The following is an 11,617-nucleotide window of genomic DNA, read 5'->3' on the forward strand; positions in this document are numbered from 1 at the left end:
ATTAGTACATTATTTTATTATTTTCTTTTTATTGTAAATATTATTATTCTTATTCTAATATTCTAATATTATATTTTAATATTTTCATTATTTGTATCATTATTTTCATTATTTATTCTTATCGTCATTTATTTATATATTTTTTATTTTATTTTTCGTTATCTTTGATCTGTAATTAATTCGTGTGCTTGCTAATTCCTTTATGCTTGTCTCTTATATAATTTTCTATTAATGCATTTATTTTGTTTGTACATATCATCATCGCAGCCTGTTTTTGCATTTTATTACAAATTCATATTATATTAACCATTATTCGACACAAAAATGATTCTTTTGTAAAGGCAATATCCGGTATTTAGAAATTCGAGAAACGGTGCCCTAGCGTATTGGGTTTCGATTTTTCTCGTTTAATCTAAATAACCGAATATCTTTTTTTTCAAAAAAAATAAAAATACATAAATTTTAGTTAAAAAAAACTTATTCTCGAGAATTCGAAATGTCGTGTCCTAACGTGTTGGATGTGACGCTTTGTTATCTCGAGATAAGGTTTTCTAAAACAAGACAATGTTTGATGCTCGAAAATTCAGGGAATCGTGCCCTATCGTGTTGGGTTTCGATTTCTCGTTTGTCTAAGATAATCGGATATTCCTTTAGAATTTCATTCGTATTCTCTAAATGCTAAAACAAGGCAATGTCCAATGTTTGGAAATTCGAGGAATCGTGCCCTACCGTGCTGGGTTTCCGTTTCTCGTTGAATTAAATAATTGGACATCCTTTTGTAATTTTCAACATATAGATTTTTGAAAGCCAAAAATTATCGTGTTCTCAAGGGAATAAAATATCGTGTCTTATCGTGTTGGATATGATGCTGCATTCCTTTGAAACAAAAGAATTTTGACGACCAACTTGAGTTATGCAAATCTTTAAGGAACCATATTTTAAAAATAACTTAAAATCTCAGACATAAGGACAATACTTGATCAATTTGGTACCAATTTTGGGCGTGGTGAAGGTGCTAATCCTTCGTCATACGTAACCGGCTCCCAAACCCGTTTTCTCAAATTTACGTAGGCCAAAATTGATTTAAATGAAATAAAATGTTTTATCAGATGAGCCAATCATACCTAAACAAAAAGATTGGTGACAACTTCATGTTTTGTTTTCCAAAAGTCGATCTCCGTTTTTAAACCCCCCAAAAAAATGGTTTCGACAAAGACCATCAACCTTTTAAAAATAGTTGAATTGTAACCATTAGGTGTAGCGTAATGATTGCTCATCTCCTCCTTTAACCATGAAGTTGTGAGTTCGTTCCCCGTCGTCTTTGGGAAGACCTCTTTTGTCCCCCCTCCCACCCCCTATGGCTGTTGGTTAACTGCATCGTATGGTTTGAATAGCAGATTTGGCTTTGTGCTTGTACCACCACACCTTGCATTTCTACCTATGTTCAATTAATGCTAATAGCTCATTAAAGCTACACTACTATCTAATTAATCCAAATTCGATTTTTGTTTTGTTTAAATTCAGCTTATTTATATATATATAACTCCATTAATAGAAAATTAATTTTATTTTATTTAAATGTTTAATAATTTGAAATTCTTTAAACATCGTCAATTCAATTATAAAAAGATAAGATACCTAAATCCAACCCTAATCCATCCAAAAATAATATGACTTTGCCAAACATTTCTTTCAGTTCAAGAATATTAATTAAAGTCTTGTTTGATTCAAATGAAAATTAATGTTTTTAATGATTAATTTTTTAATGGTTTAATGATTTTAATGTTTTAATGATTTAAACTTAGTTTAATTTTATTATTTTTAGTCAAATGTTAAACAAACCATGAAATTGTCATATCTATATCATTATATATAACTTCTAAATGGATATAATCTCATGATTTCCACGTATTTTATCTTTATTTTATATATACCAAGTAAGATTTCAACCATATTTTGCCTTGAGTTAATTATTTATTGAAACAGGGACGGCTGTCATGATAGAGGGCATTATATTGAGTTAAATATATTTGTTAAGCTTCATTATATTTGTTGAGGGAATAAGAAAACACTAATACTTAGTTTTTAAATATTGTCAAGGAATTTGACATTAAATAGTTTGGCAATGTTTTAATAAGTTGATATAGTTAGGTTAATGTACTTTTTTTTGCTTGCAGAAAAAGTTGGATTTCACTCTGAAAGTCATTGGTGGTGACATATCAACTATTCTAGGACTTTCTAATGCTATTGAGGTTTGTGTGACTTTTGACATTGGATTATCCTTACTACTTCATTTTGTTCTTTTGCACTGTATCAATCAACTTTGCCAATTCTTCTTATTGTCTTTATTTTTTGCATCATTGTTCCACAAATAGAACTTGTTATCATCTTGGATTTGCACTTGCAACTCAAATTCGTATTCCATTTTCATGCTTTGACATCTAATTGTTTATTTAGAGTTTGTGAATTTTTATAGCTCTTTGAAGTAATACAACATTAGTAAATAATAATTTGTTTCATGTCTGAATTGGTGTTATTTTCCCATTTATGCTGTAATATTTTGTATATTAATGTTGTTAATTTTTTAGCATCTTAATGCTATCCAAATACGTGAGTCTTTGAGATTTTTTTTTTTGTTTTTCATAGCTTTATGAACTAATATAAATTCCTGTTGCATTTATGTTGTCTAAGTCTGAATGGATTGAATGTGTTTTGGCATGCATAATGGTTGCATTTCTGCTGTCCAATTTTTGGACAGTTTAAACATGTTTTTGCATGGGGAATTTCTATGTTAAATGCTGTCCAAATTTAGACACATTGAAGGTGAAATTATCTTAATAAGTTTTGTGTTGTACCATGTTAAATGCTGTACAAAGTCTTGACAAATTGATGATAGAATGTGCATGTTGAAATGTCATGAATTGTCTTCTTAATGCTGTCTGAAATAGTTTATGCATGGGAAGTTACCATCATAATATCAAGTATTTAAGGTCTCTTATTTATGGCTGTCCGAAACAGCCTATATATGTTAGATTTTCATCATTTTTAGAAGTGATTAATAAATCTTTATAATCCTGAATTTTGTCCTTAGTATAATCAGAGTGGTGAATGAGATAACGTATATTCAATATATATAGAACAACTACTTTATTTATTTTATTACAAGGTAAACAATATTTTTACCCTTTAAATTAAATTTTCCAGGCTAATGTTTCAAAAATCTCCAGTTTTCTGCCATCCGGTTTGCTTAGCTGAAATCCACATTCTCTAAGGTAAGTCAGTTCTACTTCCTTTCTTTCTCCAATTTTTGTTGCTTGTTTTCCTGTGCCGTTAGCAACTCAGCATCATTGGCTTTAAATTGTTTTAAATTTTATTACCATGTTCTTCTCTAAAATTTATGTATACCTTTTGTCTTTGACATGCACGCCTTGTGGTGTGAAATTGTCGCTAGCACTCTGCTGCTTCTCCAGTTTGCTACCATCTAGTTTTCTGTTATCTCCAGTTTTGGTATGTATGATAGAATCTCAATTTTTTTGTCTAGTCACTTCTTCAGTCACTACCTTATTGTTCATGAGCCTAATTTTGATTTTAACTTTATCAGGTGAAAGGGGAACCAAACATATCTTAGATCTGTTCTAGGTACTATCGAGCACCTGAATTAATATTTGGTGCAACTGAATATAGCACAGCCATTGACATCTGGTCTGCTGGTTGTGTTTTGGCTGAGCTATTGCTTGGGCAGATACATGTTTCATTGCATACTTTTTTTGCTTATTTATATGCATTTTCCCTTTAAATTACTTAGCAAATACTATTTTTCTGACTCCAGCCTCTGTTTCCTGGTAAAAGTGGAGTAGACCAACTTGTTGAAATTACTAAGGTACGTTTTAGTTCAAAATTCTCATCAATAATAGTTTTATCATGATGATTTTGGAAAAATTAATCTTCTAGGGCTCCGATTTTGTATAGATTTAATTGCTAATTTCCCTTTCAAATATTGGATCATTTTACTTACTTTACATTTGCCATCTAGTTTTCTGCCTTATGTTTTCTGTTATCTGCCATTCAGTTTGCTATGTTCCTTTTTTGGTAAAATTTTATTGCAATGTTCTTTTGTAAAAATTAGTTATGAACAAGATAATATACAGTTTTGAAATGAAATATGGAAGCAAAACTGAATTTGATGCCACAGAAATCATTTCATTAACTAAACAACAAGACTTTCACCTATAAATTTGTTTCAATTACCTAGTAAAGATTTGATTATGTTATTTTATTTTTAATATCAATTACTGTTATTCTTATTTTTCATACAAACGTAAATTGGATAATAACATATGAAAGTAAATATTAGCCATGTGAAATCTGGATCAAATTTATATATATATATATATATATGATTCATTCACTGACCAAAATACCCCTTGAAATACCTTGACTCACATGGGTATATCTAGTTAATTTTTCATCAATGAAAGGGTATTTTCGTCATTGAGAATAATTCACCATTGGTATATATGATCATGTCCAGCAGCCGGAAAAGCTTGTTCCAAGATTTGCACATCTCTTAATTAAATCCAAACAGCTAATAATTACCATCATAATGCTTAATCTTTACCACACCTTGAAACAAACAACCTATACTTAACATGTGATTTACAATCTAAGTTAAGATTTAATTATTTGATTCTTGTTATGCCTTTTCTTAGTCCTTCATCTTTTGTGCTTGATTAATTCAATCCCTTTTTTATGTTTTCATTTTTACCCTCCTCCATACAATTAAACTCAATTAAATTAAATTAATGGGTATCTCCGATAGGACATAGTTTTATTTTGAATATGTTATTTTATTTTATTTTATTTTATTTTAATCACAAAAATATTTTGTCTACTTTTATTTTTAAATTACCTAATTAAATTAAATTGCATTTAAAGTTTTTTAAATATTTTATTGCATTTTATTTTAATCACAAAAATATTTTGTCTACTCTTATTTTATTTTTAAATTACCTAATTAAATTAAATTATATTTAAAGTTTTTTAAATTTTTAATTTATTTTAATCACAAAAAATATTTTATTTACTTTTATTTTTGTTAAATAACCTAATTAAATTAAATTCTATTTTTAAATATTGTTCAACAAATTAGACTTGACTTAATTGAAAATAATTTTTTAATTTATTTTAAGGAATTAGCCCATTCATTCCTAAGTTGATTTAGCATTCATGTGACTCAAATAAAAATAACCATAATTGAGCACACATGATGGACTTAATTGAAAATAAATAATTAACCCTAAACTTGTAAATTTAATCTAATAACCAAATCTTCACTTCTTTTTATGTTTTCCCATCAACACAATCACATCAACATAAATATATATCATATCTTACATAATTTACATAAGATAAACAACTTACATAATTTACATAACTTACATAATACATAAATATATATCATATCATAACTTAAATAACTTAATTATACTTATAAATAAACAACTTACCCGTGTAATTTATTGTAAACTTTAGATTTCAAGAACTACGAAATGGATAGGAGTTGGATGAATTTGTCAAGGGTAAGCAACGCCTATCGAAATGGAGTACAAACTTTTCTAAATTTTGCATTTCAAAATGCAAGCCAAGAAAATATGATTATTTGCCCGTGTAAGAAGTGTGGCAACATCAATTGGCATTATCGTGAAGTTGTCTATGAACATCTAATTGTTGATGGCTTTATCCGGGGGTATAAAAAATGGATTTTTCATGGAGAGTGTACATCTAGTGAAACTTCTTCAACGATTAATCCGACTTATCCTGATACTGCTTACCATCAGTATGTTAGACAAGATGACATGGAAGGTATGTTGCGGGATGCATTTAATATGCACAGTCATGGTGAGCAATCGTTTCCACCTGACTTTATTGCATCCGGTGATTGTAATATTGGTGGAAATGTTTTTGGCGAAACGGGAACAAGTGCACCTGATGAGGAGCCAAATGAATAAGCGGCGAAGTTCTACAATTTACTTAATGAAATGAACGAAGAACTTTACGAGGGATCAAAATATTCGAAATTGTCCTTCTGTATTTGTCTATTTCACTTAAAATGTTTGGGAGGGTGGACTGGAAACTCTTTTACGATGCTGCTAGAGTTTCTGAGAGAGATGTTTCCGTTTGCAAAAATCCCCCAGTCTTGTCAAGATATGAAAAAACTAATAAAAGATTTGGGCTGTGACAGTCCTAAAGTGACCCTAGCCAGAAAGCGGTTTCGGGACCGCTAAACCGAGTCACTAAATTATTTGAGAATGATAGTTACTGTCTAAATATGTGAATATGCATGTGTGAAAATTCCCTAATTGAATTTTGCTTAATTGTAGGTGAATTTTAGTGATTAGGACTTATGTGAGAAAATTAGAAATGTGCTAGGCAAATGTAAAGTGGCCTATTAGTGCATGTGATCAAAGGGGTGGACTTGCATGTCAAATTCCCCTTTTTATTTGCTAATGGCCGGCCATGACAAGGATGATGGGCAAAGGAAACATGTCTCAAACATGTTATGCTAGTGATGTATGTAGGAAACAATAAAATAAAAGCTAGTAATAAAGAAATGGAAAAAAAAAAGATGAGTGTGTGCATGCCCTTTCCCCCTATTTTGCCGTGAATTGAACAAAGAAAAACAAAAAAAAAGTGCTCATCCTTTCTCATTTTTTTTCAATTGCCGTGAGTGAGGGAGAAGGGGGGTTTGGAGAAGCTTGGCCATGCTTGCAACTAGATTGAGGTATGTTTGATGTTTCCTTAAGATTCATGCATGTTTTAGTTGTTAGTTTGAAACCTACCTAGCCCATGGCTTAGATTTCTTTGCTATTTGATGGAGATGAAGTTCGGCCATAGAGGTTGTCTTTCTTGGTTGGTGTTTTGATGTTGTTGTGATGAAGCATGAAGAGAAGTGAGATGAATGTTTAATAAAAGGAGATTTTTAGATCATTGAAGTTCTTGTTGTTATGTGTGTATGTGCATGAGTATTCGCCATGCTATAGAATCTATGTGCAAAATGATAAATGCTTGGTACATTCGGCTATATGGGTTAATGAAATTGCTTAAGTTAATGTGCATACTTTAACCTAAGTGTTGAGAAGTATTCGGCTAAGAGAGTTAAGAGGTGGGTGTTTCCGATTTTTAGAATTAGATTTTGGGAGTGGCTATAATGGGCATTAAGATGGTGAACTTAAGAAATATTAAGTAGATGATATAATTGAAGGGTGAAGTGGCTAATAGGGACTTTTAATGAAATTATGTCAAGGCCGAATGTATCATGAAGTGAATGAAAATGCCAAATTGTGCTTATATGTATATTCGGCCAAGGAAGCATGATATGAAGCTTGATAGGCTTGAGAGATGAATGACCGAATGAGCTATAGGTCAAGTATGGGTTAATTTTATGCATATGTGTGTGTGTGGCATTAGTAGTTAATGGCATTCGGCATTATTTAACTAAAATTGGAAATGAATACTTAAAAGTTAAATAGGTCGCCCTAGTGACCGAATGCGTTAAAAACTAATATATGGACAAGTGATACGAATGAATTGGTTTTGAAATGTATATGGCTGCCGTATGTGTGTGTTTGACTGAGAAGTAAATTTGTTTGATTTAGCTCAAGAGCTTAAAGGATCAAAGTTGGACAGGGGGAAAGAAAAAGTAATTGAATAGCCGTCGAAGACGATCGACAACATCCGAGGTAAGTCATTAAGCATATTTGGTATTGATTAAATGATTGTAATACCTATGCAATTGTGTTTAATGAGATGAAATGTATACAAATGTATGTGTATGAAAATATGATATTGTTGAATGTAAAGAGGTAGTGAATGTGTAGAGTGTTCGGTTTCGGCACTAAGTGTGCGGGCAATAAGTGTGCGTGGTGACGAGAATTGGCACTAAGTGTGCAAGCTTGAAATGTATGGCACTAAGTGTGCGAACTTAAATCACATGGCACTAAGTGTGCGAGATCGATTATTAAGCACTACGTGTGCGAATTTAATATATATGTTCGATTGGTTACTTACATGGAGGGTGTGACCTTATCGAGTTGATCATGGACAGCGGAAAGAGTAAGTGCCTTGAGCTCATGGCGAATAGGCGCTATGTTCATGCTCGGGGTTGAGCTTGGTAAGCTTTAAATCTATGTGATGATTAAACTTACAGTCATGTAAATAAGGTATCATGGGATAGACGAAAGTTTGTTTGTTTGCATGATTGTGGTGAAAATGAGTTGATATATGGAAATTGCCTCAAATATCTTATTGAATAGAATCTGAAATGTGAATGTATGACTTGGTATGAGATTGAACCGAAAGGTCTAAGGAACTATGGTATAGTTCGATATGGATGGAACAATTAGCCTCGTTTCATTGTTTCACTTTGTGATAAATTTTGCTAATGGATAATTGTGGAGTGCTTATGACTTACTGAGTTATAAACTCACTCGGTGTTTTCTTGTCACCCATTTTAGGTCTCTTGGACTCGTCTCTTTTGTGTGCTCGGAACCGTCAACGAAGTCATCACACCGGCGAGCAATCTTTGATATTGTCTTCTTAGTCGATCTAGGAGAACATTTGGCATGTATAAGCTCTTTGTTTTGTGAAATTTTGGGTTGTAAACTTTAAGCCATGCGAATATGGCCTATGTGGTCGGTTGAGTGGGGTTTTAAAACTTATAGTCGCGAGTCCTAGAAATCTTAATTTTGATAAGGTTGTCACAATTTGTGTTATGTATGATGGATTATTAGTAAGGCCAAGGAAAATTCATGAAATAGGCATAGTCTATTGCAGTAACTGTTGCGGACAGCAGCGGTGACGTGAGATCGAAAAATCACTAAAAATAGTAAAAGTGGAATTAAATGCTAAAAAAATTACGTAATCTAAGCTTGATGGGTCTATTTTCATGTGGATGAAACGAAATGACCATATGAGCTGTAATCTTAAGAGATATTCAAGTTTTCACGAAACGGGGCCAGAACAGTTTCTGGATCCCCTGTTCCGACTTTGAAAATCCATTATAAATTAACCAGAGAGAATTAGAAGTCATTCCCTATATTTGCAGATTCCTTTGTGAGTCTAGTTTCTTTAGAAACAAACGGCATGAGTGTTGGAGCCCTTTACAGGAAGATATCCAAGTCGTAACGCGCAAAGGTCAGTGTAGTCGAACCCTGAAACAGGGGAGACTTTAACTAATAAACTGTACTAATTGGCTTGACCAAAAATTCTATAAAAAAATGTGTAAATGGGATTATGAGTATAGTTTTAGGAAAAATTTACAGAACTGGTTTTCGAGTTTTGGAACTCGAGATATGATTTTTAAGGTGACAGTGACGCAGTTAGCTAGCCTGCCTGGAACAGCAAAACAAAAAAAAAAGAGATTATAGAGGGGGAAATAAGTGAAGTAAGTTCGGTAACACCTCGTGTTCAACTCCGGTGACGGTCACGGATTTGGGGTGTTACATGGGCCTTGGGTACGATAAAATTCATAGTTGCCCAAATGACTGCATGTTGTACTGGGGTGATCAGAAAAACCAACAGTCTTGTCATGTTTGCGGTAAGTCTCGTTGGATGGATACGAATACAGAATATGTGAATGCGGATGAAGGTGGGGCACAGTTAAGAAAGAAGCCAGTCAAGGTTTTGCGATATTTTCCCTTGATACCAAGACTTCATAGGCTTTTCATGTTGTCAAAGACAACCGATTCTATAAGGTGGCATAATGATCAACGAACCGATGATGGATTATTAAGACATCCTGCGGATTCTTTAGCTTGGAAATCATTTGACATTAAATTTCCAAGCTTTGCAAGCGATCCTCGGAATGTGAGGCTTGGGCTAGCAGCTGACGGCTTTAATTCTTTTAAAATCATGAGTACTTCGTACAATACTTGGCTTGTAATGCTTGTTCCTTACAATTTGTCTCCATGGATCTACATGAAGCAATCTTCATTCATTTTATCAATGATTATCTTTGGAGAGAAAGGTCCCGAAAATGATATTGACATCTATTTGCAGCCACTTATTGAAGAGTTAAAACAGTTATGGTCGGGTGTTGAGACATATGATGTATTGAGAAATGAGAACTTTAATTTACGTACAACTTTGTTGTGGACAATTAATGATTTCCCGGCTTATGCTAATTTATCGGGTTAGACTACTAGAGGACGTTATGCTTGTCCTTGTTGTGCTGCGCAAACTTGTTCGAAGTGGTTGTATAATGGGAAGAAGTTCTCTTACATGGGCCATCGCCGGTGGTTAGATAGAAATCATAAATTTAGATTGCAAAGGACTCTATTTGATGGTACTGAAGAGTACAGAGGAGCTCTTGAGCAGACCATTGGATCTGAAATCTTGTTTATGTTAAAAGATGTCAATTTTAGTTATGGGAAGATGAATCAACTACCTAACATGCAAACAAAGAGAAGATCGAGGGATGAATTTGATAATGAATCTGATGAAGAAGATGATCCTAATGAGGCAGACTTGTGGAAAAAATGAAGTATTTTTTTTAGTTGCCTTATTGGGAGCACAACATTTTACGTCACAATCTTGATGTCATGCATATTGAGAAGAATGTTTGCGAGAATATAATTGGGACAATTTTGAATGTCGATGGAAAATCAAAAGACAATCTTCAGAGTTGACTTGATTTAGTTGACATGTGAATTCGACGTGATCTTCATCCTCAAGTACTTCCGAATGGGAAATATCGGTTGCCGCCTTCTATTTTTTCAATGTCAAAGGAAGAGAAAGAAGTGTTCTGCATGGCGTTGAAGGATACAAAGGTCCCAGATGCGTATGCGTCAAATATATCTCGATGTGTGAGTCGTAAAGATCGAAGATTATATTCATTAAAATCACATGATTACCACATCTTGATGCAAGATTTACTCCTAGTTGCTTTACGATGTTGTATGTCAAAAATGTAACGTCCTGTATAATTGAACTATCCAATATAATGAAAGCTATTTGTGGAAAATTTTTAGATGTTGAAGAACTTGACAAAGTACAGGATAGAGCCGTTTTGACTTTATGCAATTTGGAGAAGATCTTTCCACCTTCCTTCTTCACTGTTATGGTGCACTTGGTAATCCATCTCCCTCACGAAGCAATACTTGGTGGACCGATTTTTTATCGATGGATGTATCCTATAGAAATGTGCTAATTTATTTGTCAAGTATTCATTCATTCACTTCTATACATTTAGTTACAGCTTTTGATAAATATTGTATATCGCGTTTAGGTTCCTAAGTAAATTGAAGTCTTATTGTCACAATAAGCATTATCCAGAAGGATCAATTGCTGAAGGCTACTTGGCAGAAAAGTGCATGACCTTCTGTTCTAGATATTTAGAAGATGTTGAAACACGATTGAATAGACCAAGTAGAAATGCTGGGCTCAATGATCATAACTTGGCCGAAACTTATTTATTCCAAAGTTATGGAGAACCAATCGGCAAAGTTGAAATTGCAGAACTAGATGATATATCATGGATACAAGCACATCGATATGTACTTTTTTACCACGATTCAATTGAACCGTTACGCAAGTAAGTTCCAAAATTTGCTCACATATT

The sequence above is a fragment of the Gossypium arboreum genome, chromosome 10 (assembly GCF_025698485.1).
Source record: "Gossypium arboreum isolate Shixiya-1 chromosome 10, ASM2569848v2, whole genome shotgun sequence".
NCBI lineage: Eukaryota > Viridiplantae > Streptophyta > Magnoliopsida > Malvales > Malvaceae > Gossypium > Gossypium arboreum.